The sequence below is a fragment of the Eleutherodactylus coqui genome, chromosome 11, assembly GCF_035609145.1.
Source record: "Eleutherodactylus coqui strain aEleCoq1 chromosome 11, aEleCoq1.hap1, whole genome shotgun sequence".
NCBI classification, from domain to species: Eukaryota; Metazoa; Chordata; class Amphibia; order Anura; family Eleutherodactylidae; genus Eleutherodactylus; species Eleutherodactylus coqui.
In genome coordinates, this window is record NC_089847.1 from 108,145,433 (window position 1) to 108,163,814 (window position 18,382).

The 18,382-nt window shown below is 44.8% G+C and overlaps 1 long non-coding RNA gene across 1 annotated transcript in view; it reads right to left on the reverse strand.

The window, feature by feature from the left end:
* Positions 1 to 16,199: 16,199 nt before the first annotated feature.
* The window catches only part of LOC136581609 (uncharacterized), a 42,201-nt gene continuing 40,018 nt past the window's right edge, over positions 16,200 to 18,382 (reverse strand). The window contains exon 3 of the long non-coding RNA XR_010787072.1: positions 16,200 to 16,585. This is a non-coding gene — a long non-coding RNA (uncharacterized lncRNA). The remainder of the gene's footprint in view (positions 16,586 to 18,382) is intronic.

An 18,382-nucleotide genomic window follows, 5' to 3' on the forward strand; every position in this document is an offset into this window, starting at 1 on the left:
AACTGCATTTCTGTGCAACACATATCTTATCTGATTTAATATAGTCAGTGGGCCCTCCTTTTCCCAAAAAGGGAAACATTCTATTTGTCCTGCAGGCTTGCGCCAATTTATTTCCTGCCTGGGAAAAGTCTCCGCTGTGCTGCACTTCATATAACTGCATTTCTGTGCAACACATATCTTATCTGATTGAATATAGTCAGTGGGCCCTCCGTTTCCCAAAAAGGGAAACATTCTATTTGTCCTGCAGGCTTGCGCCAATTTATTTCCTGCCTGGGAAAAGTAACCGCTGTGCTGCACTTCATATAACTGCATTTCTGTGCAACACATATCTTATCTGATTGAATATAGTCAGTGGGCCCTCCGTTTCCCAAAAAGGGAAACATTCTATTTGTCCTGCAGGCTTGCGCCAATTTATTTCCTGCCTGGGAAAAGTAACCGCTGTGCTGCACTTCACATAACTGCATTTCTGTGCAACACATATCTTATCTGATTGAATATAGTCAGTGGGCCCTCCGTTTCCCAAAAAGGGAAACATTCTATTTGTCCTGCAGGCTTGCGCCAATTTATTTCCTGCCTGGGAAAAGTAACCGCTGTGCTGCACTTCATATAACTGCATTTCTGTGCAACACATATCTTATCTGATTGAATATAGTCAGTGGGCCCTCCGTTTCCCAAAAAGGGAAACATTCTATTTGTCCTGCAGGCTTGCGCCAATTTATTTCCTGCCTGGGAAAAGTCTCCGCTGTGCTGCACTTCATATAACTGCATTTCTGTGCAACACATATCTTATCTGATTGAATATAGTCAGTGGGCCCTCCGTTTCCCAAAAAGGGAAACATTCTATTTGTCCTGCAGGCTTGCGCCAATTTATTTCCTGCCTGGGAAAAGTAACCGCTGTGCTGCACTTCATATAACTGCATTTCTGTGCAACACATATCTTATCTGATTGAATATAGTCAGTGGGCCTTTTCTTTTTAAAAAAAAGGGAAACATTCTATGTGCCCTGCCTCTGTCAGTCCTCAGCGTTCTGTGTACGTGTGTGGTGGGTGGAGATAGTAAACAAATCATACGCAGCCAGCTACGTTTAACAGCAGGCTTGCGCCAATTTATTTCCTGCCTGGGAAATCAAATCACTGCTAATACACCATGCTGAGGGGTAGGGGTAGGCCTATAGGACGTGGACGCGGGCGAGGACGCGGAGGCCCAAGTCAGGGTGTGGGCACAGGCCGAGCCAGTGCGGTGGCCAGGGGTAGAGGCAGGGCCAGACCGAATAATCCACCAACTGTTTCCCAAAGCGCCCCCTCGCGCCATGCCACCCTGCACAGGTCAAGGTGCTCTACGGTGTGGCAGTTTTTCACAGAGACGCCTGACGACCGACGAACAGTGGTGTGCAACCTTTGTCGCGCCAAGATCAGCTGGGGAGGCACCACCAACAGCATGCGCAGGCATATGATGGCCAAGCACCCCACAAGGTGGGACGATGCCCGTTCACCGCCTCCGGTTTGCACCACTGCCTCTCCCCCTGTGCCCCAACCTGCCACTGAGATCCAACCCCCCTCTGAGGACACAGGCACTACCGTCTCCTGGCCTGCACCCACACCCTCACCTCCGCTGTCCTCGGCCCCATCCAGCAATGTCTCTCAGCGTAGCGTCCAGACGTCGCTAGCGCCACAGTTTGAGCGCAAGCGCAAGTACGACGCCACGCACCCGCACGCTCAAGCGTTAAACGTGCACATTGCAAAATTGATCAGCCTAGAGATGCTGCCGTATAGGCTTGTGGAAACGGAGGCTTTCAAAAGCATGATGGCGGCGGCGGCCCCGCGCTACTCGGTTCCCAGTCGCCACTACTTTTCCCGATGTGCCGTCCCAGGCCTGCACGACCACGTCTCCCGCAACATTGTACGCGCCCTCACCAACGCGGTTACTGCCAAGGTCCACTTAACAACAGACACGTGGACAAGCACAGGCGGGCAGGGCCACTATATCTCCCTGACGGCACATTGGGTGAATTTAGTGGAGGCTGGGACAGAGTCAGAGCCTGGGACCGCTCACGTCCTACCCACCCCCCGAATTGCGTGCCCCAGCTCGGTGGTGGTATCTGCGGGGGTGTATGCTTCCTCCACTAAAGCACCCTCCTCCTCCTCCTCCTCCTCCAACGCAACCTCTGTCTCGCAATCAAGATGTGTCAGCAGCAGCACGTCGCCAGCAGTCGGTGTCACGCGGCGTGGCAGCACAGTGGTGGGCAAGCGTCAGCAGGCCGTGCTGAAACTACTCAGCTTAGGAGAGAAGAGGCACACGGCCCACGAACTGCTGCAGGGTCTGACAGAGCAGACCGACTGCTGGCTTGCGCCGCTGAGCCTCCAACCGGGCATGGTCGTGTGTGACAACGGCCGTAAGCTGGTGGCGGCTCTGCAGCTCGGCAGCCTCACGCACGTGCCATGCCTGGCCCATGTGTTTAATTTGGTGATTCAGCGCTTTCTGAAAAGCTACCCCCACTTGTCATACCTGCTCGGAAAGGTGCGCCAGATCTGCGCACATTTCCGCAAATCACACACGCACGCTGCCACCCTGCGGACCCTGCAACATCGGTTTAATCTGCCAGTGCACCGACTGCTGTGCGACGTGCCCACACAGTGGAACTCTACGCTCCACATGTTGGCCAGACTCTATGAGCAGCGTAGAGCTATAGTGAAATACCAACTCCAACTTGCGCGGCGCAGTGGGAGTCAGCCTCCTCAATTATTTACAGAAGAGTGGGCCTGGTTGGCAGCCATCTGCCAGGTCCTTGGAAAATTTGAGGAGTCTACCCAGGTGGTGAGCGGCGATGCTGCAATCATTAGCGTCACCATTCCTCTGCTATGCATCTTGAGAAGTTCCCTGCAAAGCATAAAGGCAGACGCTTTGCGCTCGGAAACAGAGCCGGGGGAAGACAGTATGTCGCTGGATAGTCAGAGCACCCTCCTGTCTATATCTCAGCGCGTTCAGGAGGAGGAGGATGAGCATGAGGAGGATGAGGAGGAGGGGGAAGAGACAGCTTGGCCCACTGATGACGGTACCCATGCTGCTTGCCTGTCATCCTTTCAGCATGTATGGCCTGAGGAGGAGGAAGAGGAGGAGGAGGAGGATCCTGAAAGTGATCTTCCTAGTGAAGACAGTCATGTGTTGCGTACAGGTACCCTGGCACACATGGCTGACTTCATGTTAGGATGCCTTTCTCGTGACCCTCGCGTTACACGCATTCTGGCCACTACGGATTACTGGGTGTACACACTGCTCGATCCACGGTATAAGGAGAGCCTTTGCACTCTCATTCCCGAAGAGGAAAGGGGTTCGAGAATGATGCTATACCACAGGGCGCTGGTGGACAAACTGATGGTAAACTTCCCATCCGACAGCGCTAGTGGCAGAAGGCGCAGTTCCGAGGGCCAGGTAGCAGGGGAGGCGCAGAGATCAGGCAGCATGTACAGCGCAGGCAGGGGAACATTCTCCAAGGCCTTTGCCAGCTTTATGGCTCCCCAGCAAGACTGTGTCACAGCTCCCCAGTCAAGGCTGAGTCGGCGGGAGCACTGTAAAAGGATGGTGAGGGAATACGTAGCCGATCGCACGACCGTCCTCCGTGACGCCTCTGCCACCTACAACTACTGGGTGTCGAAGCTGGACACGTGGCCTGAACTCACGCTGTATGCCCTGGAGGTGCTTGCTTGTCCTGTGGCTAGCGTCTTGTCAGAGAGTGTGTTTAGTGTGGCTGGGGGAATCATCACGGATAAGCGTACCCACCTGTCAACCGACAGTGCCGACAGGCTTACACTCATCAAGATGAACAAAGCCTGGATTTCCCCAGACTTCTCTTCTCCACCAGCGGACAGCAGCGATACCTAAGCAATACGTAGGCTGCACCCGCGGATGGAAGCATCGTTCTCTATCACCATCCAAAACGGGGACCTTTTTGCTTCATCAATCTGTGTATAATATTCATCCTCCTCCTCCTCCTCCTCCTCCTGCTCCTCCTCCTGAAACCTCACGTAATCACGCCGAATGGGCAATTTTTCTTAGGGCCACAAGGCTCACTCATATAATTTTTCTAAACAATTTTTATACGTTTCAATGCTCTTAAAAGCGTTGAAACTTTAACTTGAACCAATTTTTTGTTAAACTGGGCTGCCTCCAGGCCTAGTTACCACTTAAGCCACATTAACCTAAGCGATTAATGGGTTTCACCTGCCATCTTGGTTGGGCATGGCCAATTTTTTGGATGTACATTAGTACTGTTGATACAGCAATTTTTGGGGGCCCTCGCCTACAGTGTAATCAAATGAATTTTTAGCCCACCTGCATTACAGCTGACGTTACATCCGCTGTGTTGGGCAATGCAATGGGATATATTTATGTACCGCCGGTGGCTTCCTGGCACCCACCCATGCTGTGGGTCCACAGAGAATTATAAATGCATCTGTTTCCACATCTAAAGAACCCCAGTCAGACTGGGGCATGCAGTGTGGGCCGAAGCCCACCTGCATTAAGCACGACATTACTACCTCAGCTGTGATGGGCAATGCAATGGGATATTTTTATGTACCGCCGGTGGGTTCCAGGGAGCCACCCATGCTGTGGGTCCACAGGGAATTATAAATGCATCTGTTTCCACTTCTAAAGAACCCCAGTCTGACTGGGGCATGCAGTGTGGGCCGAAGCCCACCTGCATTAAGCACGACATTACTACCTCAGCTGTGTTGGGCAATGCAATGGAATATTTTTATGTACTGCCGGTGGGTTCCAGGGAGCCACCCATGCTGTGGGTCCACAGGGACTTCACAATAGGGAGTTGTACCTGCCTGTGTCTATGAATTAAAAACCGCGGTCTGACTGGGGCATGCAGACACCTTGACAGAATGAATAGTGTGTGGCACATAGGTTCCCCATTGCTATGCCCACGTGTGCAGCTCCTGATGGCGGTGGCACAGGATTATATTTCTCATTGCTTCTGTACAGCATTGTGGGCTATCGCCCCGCCCCTTTTAAAGAGGGTCGCTGCCTAGCCGTGCCAACCCTCTGCAGTGTGTGCCTGCTTTTCCTCTGGCAGACGCACTTATAAATAGACATGAGGGTGGCGTGGCATGAGGGCAGCTGAAGGCTGGGCAGGGACAGTTTGGTGTGCGCTGTGGACACTGGGTCGTGGGGGGGGGGGGTTGGGCAGCATGTAACCCAGGAGAAGTGGCAGCGGAGTGTCATGCAGGCAGTGATTGTGCTTTGTTGGAGGTAGTGTGGTGCTTAGCTAAGGTATGCATTGCTAATGAGGGCTTTTCAGAAGTAAAAGTTGTTGGGGGGGGGGCCCACTCTTGCCGGTATTGTGGCTTAATAGTGGGACCTGGGAACTTGAGATGCAGCCCAACATGTAGCCCCTCACCTGCCCTATCCATTGCTGTGTCGTTCCCATCACTTTCTTGAATTGCCCAGATTTTCACACATGAAAACCTTAGCGAGCATCGGCGAAATACAAAAATGCTCGGGTCGCCCATTGACTTCAATGGGGTTCGTTACTCGAAACGAACCCTCGAGCATCGCGAAAATTTCGTCCCGAGTAACGAGCACCCGAGCATTTTGGTGCTCGCTCATCTCTACTCTTAACCAATCTGCCCATCATTCCATAAAATTCAGGCCCAAAAACATGACTTTGCAAAACCTTTTGAAAATTATACTTTTCTGGGTCCATCCAGCTGTCCTGGGTTCTATATATCTCATCCAGCTTTCTTTAATTGATATATACTTCCTGGAGCCTAGTACAAATACCAAATGCATTCAAGTTCTAAGTTCTCCTAATTTTTTTCTAAAACAACTACTCAGCCAGAAATCTGAAAGCATTTTGCCTCTTCTCAACATAATCTTCTTCTTAATGTCCACTTTTTTTTTGCAATGTTGACGCCATGATTGCATGGTCGCTGTGAACACTTCTTCAAGCGTCTGTTTTGCCCACTGGAAAATCACAACAACGGAACAACTGGAAACCATGTGACTCTGGAGAGCATCATTCATCAACATCTCATCCATTGTGACTGTTGACGGAATGAAGGCACCATTCATGCCATCATCCCATGTCAAAATTGCCTGACACATTGTCATGCACACAGACTTGTGTTTGTTGATCAACACTCGCAGCTACCACCTAGAGAAAACTTTCTGTATCTTCAGGTCTTCAAACAGGATGGTGTGCACAGATCCTACAGAAATGCCAACTTTGCAGGCAAACTCTTCTACAGTTAATCAGTGGTCCTCCATAACTACGCTCTACTCATGCAATCATGTTGTCGGACTGGCTGTTGTGTGGCCGAAACTCCTTTGTTTCGTTCTCACACAACTTTCGACCTTCTTTGAACTGTCACACTCACAAACACATTTTTCCCATCCATGACACCTTCATTGCATGACTAACTCTACTGACGATTAATGTCAATGGGTGTCATTCTACACAAGTGAAGAAAACGGACGTTCTTGGAACATGAACATTGTCATTTTAAGTCTTGAAAACATTTTTAATTCCAGGCTATCGGTCACTGTCTCACAGATATTAAATGTTTATTAGATTATGAAATGAGATATGTCATTTTTGTTCTGGGACTTCTACAAACCTTTATTTGGCCTTGGTAGCACCTCAATTCGTGTTTTACATTAACCTATTGAATGGACTCCCTGAAAGTCCTAAGGAAAGGAAAATGTCTAAAGGAGACCACATACTTTTATTTATAAAACTTTTTTCTTATCTTATTTGCCAACGATATCAATAAATTTACTACAGTTTGGAGTTGCTTCAATACAGATTCAGATGGACAGCAGACAGAAAAGTCAAATTCTAGCCAAACAAACTCCCATTGAATGGTATTTCATTGAATGAATACTATAGAAAACCTCAGGGGATAATGGACATGCTAGCATCTTGGGTCGCAGGTAAATTTAACATTGTCTAGTTTTGTTACCTTCAACCCTGTCTTGAAATTCACTTCCCGTCAATCATTAATAGGAAATTCCATCTGCCCACGTCATGCTGCCTCTGGCGTTACAGGTGGGCGTATTAACAAGCTACTTTTTGCAAACAAATACTTTGAAGAGATAATTTCCTGTGTCCCATGGCTGACATTGACTGATCATCTGGATGTGGCAGGAATCGGAAGTGATTGATTTAATTCTTACAAATCATGTTGTTGTTTAATACGTGATTGGCTTCGGAAGTGAGGGAGGGGGCAGAGATGTCCAGAAATGTCCTACTCTTTCTTCCTAAATGATTTTAGATTAGTTTGCTTTGCTCTTTAGTACAGGGGTCTGGTCTTGGCTGTTCATTGATGAAGCATTAAGGTGAAGCAAATGTCACAATGCCCAATGGGGGCACATTGATTACGGGTGTTACACTAAAATTCTGGTGTAAACTGCGGCTTTTTTCATTGCATTCAATTTAGATAAAATTTACTATTGAGTTGCAACAAAATTACCAGATGTTACGCCACTCATTTCACCTTTCAAAAATGTCTAAAGAAAGGGGTCGGATTTTGAGTGGAGTGAGATTTTTTGAGACACTTATAACATGCGATAAAAAGTGGCAAAATCTGTCTTAATCTCACTCCAGTAACTGGGTGGCATAAAAAGTGACTCAGAATCTCTAAACATATTTATTAACAACGTGCAACATTTGTCACATCTTTAGGCTTTGTTGCCAAGAGCGTATATCGGCCCCCCGTTTTCACGGTCGGCCAATATACACTACGATCTGATGCCTTGGAATCCAATGCATCAGATCACATGGCAATATTCCCATGACGTAAAAGCGCCCGGCTGGGCCAATATAGCCCCGGGCGCTTTTACATCGGGCCCAAAAGATAGTCCTGGAACTATCTTTCAAGCCAGAATACATCTGCATGAGCTCCTATGGGAGCCAATGACAGTGGCCAGAAAAGGGAGGGGGGAGGGAGTTTAGCAGCGTGACTGATTGATTGCAATAGGAGGCAGCGGAGATAAGCGCCACCCCGTCCTGCCTCCTCCAACTGCTGGCTGTGGACAAGGGGCGGGGAGGAGTCAGGAGCTTAGCTTCAAAAACGGTGGGGTCAAAATATGCAGTACATCCCTAGATGAATTCGTTATAGGGTCTAGTTTTCAAAATGGGGTAATTTGTGGGGGTTCTCCATCATTTTGGCCGCTCAAGGGCTCTACAAGTGGGCAATGAGGCCTAAATAACCTTCAAGCAAAATGTCTGTTATGGAAGCCAGCGGCTGCTTCTTTCGGTTTGGGCCCTGTTGTACATACGGACAGAAGATTAGGGCCACAATGGGTATGTTTCTGAACACAGGAAGAACGGGGGTATCCATTTTAGGGTGCAAATCCTCATTTTCATGTGCACTATAGAAAAAAATCCTGTCTTTAAAATGACACATTTGCAAAGATATGAAATTTTATTTTTTCTCCTCTAAATTGCATTAATTCCCGAAAAGAAACGGTGGGGTCAAAATACCCATCACATCCCTCAGTGAATATATTAAGGGGTGTAGTTTTTAAAAAAGGGGTCATTTGTGGGGCATCTATCATTCTGACACCTATGAGCCTTTGCAATCTTGGCTCGGTGCAGGAAAATAACGTGTTGCTCAAAATGTTAACAATCAATGTTAAATTTGTACGTCTCCTAAATGGTTAAAAAAACTAAAGTTTTTCAAATGTGCACCAGAATAAAGTAAACATATGGAAATATATATCTTATCAAAAATTTCTACATTAGGTTTGCGCATATTTGAGATATTTCAATTGGAAATGTGAAAAAATGACGATTTTCAAAAAACATTTTTCCCAATTTTGACGTTTTTAATTAATATACACAAATTCTATCGGTCTATTTTTGCAGCCTAAATGAAGTACAATATGTGGCGAAAAACAATTCCAGAATCACTTGGATATGCAAAACCTTTACGGTGTTATTCCATGTTAAAGTGACGCATGTCAGATTTCCAAAATTTGGCCTGGCCATTAAGGCGCAAACAGGCTTGGTCACTAAGGGGTTAAGGTAATTATAATATTTAAAGGGGACATCATATATATTTCAATGCTCTGCTCTCAGTGGACTATTATGCAACTTAATTGTACTTTTCTACCTATGGATTTTATCAATAATCTTTGGTAGTGCTAGAAGAAAAACAATACAGTGTGTAGACAAAAAAGACTGACCAAGCATCTTCTCTCAGTACTGGTGTCCTACATTGAAATAACAACAGTGTAATCGAATACGAAGGCAAAAAGTTAAGTAATCTTGTAGAATTGATACCTTTTAATGACTAACAAAAAGGAATGATGTTACAGCAAGCTTTCAAATCTACTCAGATTCTTCATCAGGCTTCTAACAAGACAGATCTGAAGAACCGTATACTGTGTGTATATATATATATATATATATAGCATTTAAAACAATAACAGAAAATGATGAAGGGATGAAAAGTCCTTAGTGGACTACACAGATAAGGATGTGCAAGTTGTATGGTCTCTTAATTGGATATTTGTCCAGAGCCTTATTATAGCCACCATAAAAATGTCAAATATTTAGGCTTGTGGTCAGAGTATTAAAGATGGTCATATATTTTGATTTCCAAATTGCTCTATCTTTTTGGGATTTGAATTGACCTTTTAATATAACAACCCTCGTGTGTTCTATTTTGTGCCTTTAGCTACAAAAAGTTTAGCCACAGGTCTTCCTTTCTTTAATTGTGTGGGGGCAAGACTTCATCCTTGCTTAGAGTTTTTGTCCTGTTTCCCCAACATAAAGCCCCCCAGTAGGACATTTACTGCACAAATTCAGGTACACAACATTGGATGCAAAATATGTGACTGTTCCAGGGATTTTATAGTCCTGTTGTGTCTTTGGGATGTTTATCTTACCTGTGGTCAGTATATGTAAGAAGGTTTTGGAGCCCTTTATATTGCAGCCATAAACTTATTTTTGTTTATCAGGGCAATGCACTCCTGATTATAAAGTTTTTCAAATTTCGAGGTTACCAAGGGAAGGGTCCGGGAATATGGTTTTCAGGCAAGTCGTCCTTGTGTAGCGTATGATGCAGTTTCCTTGTCGTTCTTCTTAGAACCTCTAGTTGTGGATTGTGTAGCGGTCCAGAGTTAATGGAGCCCCTCCATAAGTATGCATGTGTTTGTCTTGTGCATTTGTATTGTCAGTGTCTTCTATGTGTATGAATTTGATGTGTAATTGCACTTCTGCAGCACTGAATGGGTTAATATCTGGGTTATGTCTGGAAAATGTATCTTGTTGTGTGTCGTGTGACCATGTTTCATATATGTGTATGCAAGGATGCTAGGTGAAGAAGCCTGTCAGTCGCGACAACGTCGTGGCATGGTGGCCTCAAAACAGGCCAAAGACCTGTTTTCTTGTTAAACAGGTTAAGGGTTAATGCACCATGTGCAGAGTTCTGTTGATGCTGTCTGCTTTTGCTGCATGGAAGCATGCTGGATTAGCCATGCCTGAGAGTAGGCTGGAGGTGTGGTTTGCTATTCATTCTGCCAGTGTTCAGGTGCAAAGGGGCTATATATTTTCACCCCTCCTGGTGACCAGTGCTGCTTATTCCGTTCCATAGTGGAGAACTTGGAGTTTGGAGTTCTGCTGTTTTGGGTGTTTCACAACCTGCTGATGAGTAGCTGCTGGTTCCTTTTCAGTCTGTTTTTTTGCGGTTCTTCTCTGTTTTGCTTTGCGTGTCAGTGCATCTCTCCTGGGATTCCTACAGGGGCAATCAGGGCCCAGAAAGAAGACTGCTGGGCAACCTTTAATAGAGGCAATGTCCCCGCTTTAGGCAGGGACCCATCAGCCTCCCTGCTAGGTTAGGGCCAGGCTTCCTTCCCTCTCCCTGGAGTGGTGCTAGCGTCCCGCATTGTGTGGTGTGCACTGTTCATCAGTGCAATAGTCTATTTTTTTAACAGATGTGGTTATCATCACCCTGCATCAATGCTGAGCTTAGTGCTCGTGTGCTGCACGGATGTGACAGTTAGTTAGCAAGAATCCTCTGGCAAAGGTCAGTCTACAAGTAGTCCTTTGAAGTCTGCAAGTTCATTGGAGTCTGGGGATATTGAAAGACTTTTTAGTGAGTAGGAGAAATTGTGCCTTGTCCAACGAGGAGCCCCAGGATGGAAGAGGTTGAGCGATGGCCTGCTGCGTGCCCTGGGCCCTATTCACCCAGGCCTCCCAGCTATTAATACGGAGGAGAGAGAGAGAGAGAGAGAGAGAGAGAGAGAGAGAGAGAGAGAGAGTGGCCAGGAACAGAACCCCACAGATAACTAGGACTGTGAACTCGTCTGTCATCCTGTGAATCCTCCCTGTTACACCACTATTGTGTCTGCACCAGTGTCCTGCTGGATTGTAAAGTTTTGGATTGTAATCATTATTTGAAGTAAATGAGCTCAACCGACCGTTGACGGTTTTGCTCTGAAACATTATCTCTGTGTGTGGACTCTTTATTACCCACTTCTGGGTTCACCGCTGAGAACGGAACAGTGGTGTCACGAGGGACAAAAAGACTTAAGGTAAACTGCATACTGGGTTACCCTGCGAAACTCCCACAACAGTAACTTGGTTGGTAACTTGGTTGGATCCCATGCTACCCCTAGGGGAGGAGATGGTAGAGCCCTGTGACAAGGCCTCAATCTACCCCGTTCCTCAGACGCTGCAGATTGCATGCTACTGCTAAAGGTACACAAACATTTTTTTCTGTATTGGAGCAGTTGACTTTTGGGTGTCCTGGTAGCTCTAGTGATTTGATCATGAATTGAAGTTGGATGGTAGCCCTGATTTAAAAACGTCCTTTTGAGATGGAAAAAATGGTCATCCTTGTCTGTTGGGCTACAGTAGATTCAGTTATATCTGCTGGCCCGGCTGTAGATAATGGACTTTTTAATATGGTTGTGGTGGAAACTATCCCATCTGAGGTATGTGAGAAGATCAATGGATTTTCAGTACAGGGATTTTTGTATTGAGTTGTTCTGAATTTTTATGGCGGTATCCAAATAGTTGAGTATCTTTCATAGAATTTTATTAGTCCTCTTTTGGAGTCAGTCCAGATGATTATGATGATGTCTATATAGCGGACGTAGGGCAATCTATGATGGAACAGGATGCCAGAAAGTCACCTTCTAGTTTTGCCATGAAAAGGTAGGCGTAATACAGTGCCACTTTGCTGCCAATGACAGTTCTAGCGAGTTAAAGATACATGTCTTTGCCAAAGGAGAAATTGTTGTGCACAAGGATGAATTTAGTGAGTTGTAGAACAGAGGCAGTCCCATTAGTTTCAAGGCAGGTGTTTAGTCCATCCTAACGTGTGATTCTGGAATATAAGGATTCCACATCCATAGTGGCCAGGATGGTGCCTTTGGAGAGTGAAACTATGGTTGACAGCTTGTTTAGTAGGTCAGTGGTGTCCTGCAAGTAGTTGGTTGTATTTCTCACCATTGGTAATCTACACATCCTGAGATAATTAACCTCCCTTAGTTTACAACTTTGTGTATTTTGGGAAGTACATAGAATATTCCAACCATTGGATTCATCAGGTAACAAGTCCAGAAGTTTTGTAGAACTCCCAGGCAAATGTCTGACAACCCTTCTTGTATTCATAAGGACTACAACACCACCTTCATCTGCAGGCTTAATGGTGATCTAATTGTTGTTTTTCATGGTATTTGTGGTCCTTTCCCCCTGCATATTGATGTTAAATGTTTCTTTTTTCTGCTTATCCATTATGGTAGACTGCACCACACCTCTAAAGAAAGTCAATGTATAGGTCCAAAGTGGTAAAGGAGAGGGGGAAAAGGCTGTTCAGTTAGATTTCTTCTTGGATACTTGTCTCTCCTGTGTTTGAAAGTTATGTGTTCTCATCATGTAATAACTCTTTCAGTCTTAATTTTATGAAGTATTCCTCCATGTCACTGTGGAATACTGTTTTATCAAGAGTTTCAGTAGGACAGAATGTAAGTCACTTGGAGAGTAAACAATAAGGACGCCGTTTCCAAGCGCCATTGAGGTATTACATGGAGAGAGAGAGGGACGAATCAGAGGCAGCTCTCAGCTATTGAATGACAGCTGAGAGCTGCCTCTGATTCGTGAGGGCTGGTGAGGGCTTTGTCGGCTCCATTGAATTCAATGGGCGAACATCGTTCTCCTCTGCCACAGCTGTGCCACAGCTGTGGCAGAGGATAGCGGGCAGCACTGGGCCGTTTCGCCGAAAACGCTGCTAGCTGCACATTTTTCGGCGAATTGTCGGCCCCGGTCACACGATTTGCGGATGCGCATCCGTCATGCGATCCGCAAATCGCGTGAAAAAACACCCGTGTGACCAAGGCCTCATGTGGCTTTGCGTTTTTCTGGGTCCTGCTTATATGGGGTTTAAAGGGTTTCTGTCAGCATTATACTCCCCTGCATTCTGTCCTGCATTCCTGTACAGTCTAACCTGTTCAAAAAAAAGACTTAAAAAAACAAAGTAAACTTACCTAATCCCATTGTATTTCTTCCTCCCACTGTTTAGCTGTCATGTGAGGGGTCATCTCCCAGCGGCTCCTGCGCACTCCTGCCGACCAGGCCGCGTCTAACCTCTGACGTCCTCGGAGAGTCGACGGCGAGTCTGCCAGCGCACCGGGAAGGACGCATGCGCATGCGCACTCGCTGTCAACTCTCTGAGGACTTCAGAGGTTAGACGCAGCCAGGCCAATCAGTGGGCGATGCGTCACCTGTGACACATCGACCACTGACACGGGCGGCAGTACTTGCCGTCCGGGAGTGGTCGGAGCAGGGGCGGAAGCTTGCACTTTGCCAGCTTCTGCACTGCGATAGAAAGGCTGCCGGAGGAACATCAGGAGAGCAGCAGGTTCCTGGTGATTGGCTCAGTAAGGCACAGGTGAGTATAAATTTTTTTTTGGCTGACAGAACCCCTTTAATTGAGTGTGGCTAGCAATCTTTCTGTTAACTCTTGTACAAGTTTAGAGACAAGTTTACTTAGTGTAACACACAAAACAACTGTAACGCCGTTTTTAAAGCATCTCAGTAATGTTAGGCAAAGATCAGTACAGAAATACAGAGTACCTGATATAATGCATATATAAAATAACACTAATCAGAACAGCACCACACTCTTAGATCTTTAAGGTATCAGGAGTATTTAGAAAGAAAAAACAGAGAAGGTGTAGGACACTCACCTGGTGCAAGGTGGGGATTCCCACAATGAGTGGGGGCCCACCTGTACCTTGTATCCAGGTCTGCTTGTAGTAACAGAGGAGATCGTCCCCGTCCTGCGTCCAGATCCACTGGTGAAGTGTCCAGGAGTAGGCAAGTCCTCCGCAGATACAGGGGTCTGTATCCAGGTTGTTGCACTTCGGGGATGGGGAATGTATTGAAATAACTGACCTGATGGTTATCAGTTTTAATGTAAGGTGATTATAACTGATAACCATTGGGTCAGTTATTTCAACACATTCCTGACCCCCGAAGCGTGGAGATACTTTTTTCTGGACAACCTGAAATGATATAATGCACAGTTCTTCCTAGCAGGATGAACACTTCACTATGACCTATACATATGTCCCCTTCCAATGAGAGCTTGGGTGCATTTTGTAAAATCGTATTCCAAAAATGCAAACAATGGTTTAATAACAGTTTGTATCCGTTAACTAGAATACACTCCTAAACAACAGGCCTATTGACTAACAAATGAAGACTTACAGCAGGTTGGGGTTTGCCTCACTTACAATGCGTCATGTGGGTGTAACCCCCTACTTCCGACCCAAGCTAAATGAGCATCAGATTTCCTCAACCACGGTTCTAATAATCTTGACCCGCTAATCAGGTGTCCCGATAGGGATGAAGATTCTATGCTGGCTTGCTCTTTCTATGCTCCAGATCAAAGGCAGTCTCCAGGTCTTTATCTATCACCCGCTGTCCTCCAAGCCATCCTGCTGTCACAGTCTCTTTTCTCTTCCAAGTAATGACTTTCCTGTAAGTTATTGCATCTCTCTCTTCAACTTGCACTCACATCTCCTCCTCTGCTTGTCCAGTAGAAATTCCTCATATTGGCAAGGCATCGGCCAAAGTCCTTCTGAGCATGCTCAGTTCAAATTGCCACATATCATAGTCCGTTACACCTCGGGGGCTTCACTTTTGGTGCTTTTTAAGATGTCCGAGGTTGCATTCTTTTCCATCAACATTCCTAAGTCATTGGTTCTTTCTGCTACTGGACTTGATCTCAGACTCAACTTTGTTATATCTTGAGGAAATTGGTCTTCCGTTTACCCAGCTGTTATCTCATTGGAAGTTAGTGTTTTCACCTATTTGCTTCATAAGTAAAGTATGTATGCAGATTTGTGGAGTTCTCTCGAACTTTGAGGGCTTGAAAAAGGCCGCTTTGTGGGCCGAAACGCGTTGCAAATAAATCAAGAATTTTTTATCGTCTAGAGGAATATTCTTCCCCAGTGAGCGCTGGGGTCACTTTTTCTTTCCATTTTTGCTGGTGTTATTTTGGGTCCCCCACGTTGGGTTGACCCAAAGATCTGAGCTGCTCTCCACTTGAGGATTTAGAGGAAGAATTTCCCATATTTAAGGCCCTCTTGGACCAGGAGGTACTAGTGGGGTGTCCAATACATGTGGGGCCTCACTCAGTACCGGGTAAGTCCATTTGAGTATTTACTCATTTCACTATATGCCTGTAGGAGCGCTGGTCTGACCTCTGCATACTTTATTTTGCTTCATAAGTAAAGTATGTATGCAGATTTGTTGTGTGTTCTTGAACTTTGCTAACGACTATCCTTTTCTATGTACAAAAGAGTAAGACATATTCAACTTTACTCATAATGTGATCCAATTCTAGATTTACATACTCATTGATGAAAATATATTTTGTAACCATTATATGTTTGGCTCATAGGGACTCCTGAATGAATATTTAATTCCCAACCTACAGGTTACATTTAGGAGATATATATTCTTCATTCAAGACTCTTCTTCAATAAAGGCACATAGCGTTAGCAAGACCAATAAAATAATATTCTACTACTCGCCATAGAGTGTCTATGTGCTACAGAAAACAAATAATTCAAAAACTCATTTACTAGATGCACTGTTTTTATTAAAATATACTTTTATTCAGCCTCCGTCAAGCAAGTAGCGCTTGACAAGATGCTGTGAGAGTGATTTTTTATTGCTTTATATTATTGCATTGGATTGAAAATATTTTGCTACAACAGGACCAATTGCATTGTCAACTGTCCACCCACTCCCCATTTCTCTGGCGAAGTTTTGAAAATGCAAGAATGGGCTGCGTACTTTATATGATAACACCAGAGGCAAATCCTCCAGCTGATCTGGCAGTGCTTACTTTGACAATCGGAATTTGCATTGCTTTATGTTGTTATTGTATTATCATATGGAAAACTGCCTTATTACTGAGCAGGATTATTAGCACTATCCTTTGCAATAAGTGTTAAGTGAATCTATAAATTGACATGATGTACAGATATATAATCGAAGCCGTTCAAGACTTCATCTTCCTTGGATCGAAAATCAACCGCAGTGGAGAATCAGGAGCTAAAATAAAAGGACAAATCATGATAGATCACAGCGTAATGTTAAGTATGGATAAGATCTGGAAAAGCAAAGACATAAGCATTGCAACAATATTTCAAATAGTCAACGCAATCATCTTCCTAATCACAACTGATGGCTGCCAAAGTTGGACACTGAAGAAAATGGACCGGAGGAAGATTGATGACTTCGAACTTTGGTGCTGGAAGAAACTCCTACGAATTCCTTGGACTCCCAAGATCACGAACAAAGCAGCCGTAGACCACATCAAGCCAAAGTTTTCATTGGAGGGCAAAATCCCGAAACAGACTCTCAAACTTTGGCCACATAAAGCGAGCTAATTTGTTAGAAACATCAATGATGCTTGGAGTGGTCAGCAGTAAAAGAACTCAAGACCACTTCTCCTGGTGTTCTCTAGTAGGCTCGCAGCGCCTTCTGGTAACCCCAGCGCTTTTGGGTTTATTCTTCAGCCCCAAGAGTTATGTTTAACCCAGTTGACTGATGAAGGGGCCTACCCCGAATCGCATATCTGCTTGTTTTAATTGACACAATAAAAAGAGAAGTTGGATAAATCTTATCCCACTGCCTGTCGAAATTCATTGGAGAGCGACACTGGGCTCCCAGTATTGTTTCTCCATTAGCAGTAAAGAACACGCTGGTTTCATACTATCTGAGGCTGAGGTCTAATCACAATTTCATGTTTGGGTATTTCTAGGTTGCATCCTATTGTGGTCCCATCACAATGGTTTTTGTACTCATGTATGAGTTACACGATATTAAAATTATACCTTTCACAGTTACCTGAGATTGCATGAACATCTGTTTATTATGTTCACTTTAACCTGATTAATTCAATTTACTCCATTAATTTCAATTGTCTCCATATGTATTCCTTTATTCCAGATCAGGCAATGGGATTAGCTTTGCACATGCAGGTATGGTAGCAGTTCATTAATCAATAGGGGACTCATAAACACGCCTTTAGATGCTATAGCTATACCTCCTGCATTCTGCTGCTTGTTTGACTCAATAACATTGACTTTACCTACATAGAATGGACCCATATGCCTATGCATAAAATACATGAATATGTATATAATATACTATATAATACTATATATATATTAACCGTATATTTATATCAAATCTGTATAGAGAGATCAAAACTATCTACAATAAAGACTACATATATGAAATATAACCTGTCTACTGCTAATTTATATGATGTTTTCATCATGAACCAAAGTTAGGAAATATTAGAATAAAAAGGGGTCTTTGGTTCAGTTCTGCTGTAGCTGATAAATTCATAATGAAACTAGAGAATTTCATTTTCTCTCATATCCTGATCCCAGGGACCTTACTGTCAACATTTTGCTATTAGCCAAACATTGATTCTGAGTCATTGGCTGCAAACAAGTGTTCCAGTACCTCTGCGAGTCACCAATAAAATTATAATTGAGAGAGTTAATTATGTACAGCAAGAGGGAAAGAATGAATGAAGGGGAGAGCTGTATTTCTTACTAAATAAATTTGGATGTAACCGAGCTGGACTGTTCCAAAAGATTCTGTGATACATATGTAGTTTTATTTCTTCTTTCTAGAGGCTGGTCTAATACAATGACCCAATGTGACAATTAGGAAAAAGTTAGGTCAGAAGCTCTGCTTATCTCATACACGTTGTGAAATGTAGTTTTTTTTCAACAGCCCCCTGTTTGCCAACACTGCAGTCCTTTTCTATAGAGCAATCTTGTACAGGTTCTTGCCATCTAATATGGAAGAGGTTGAGATCAACCAGAACTA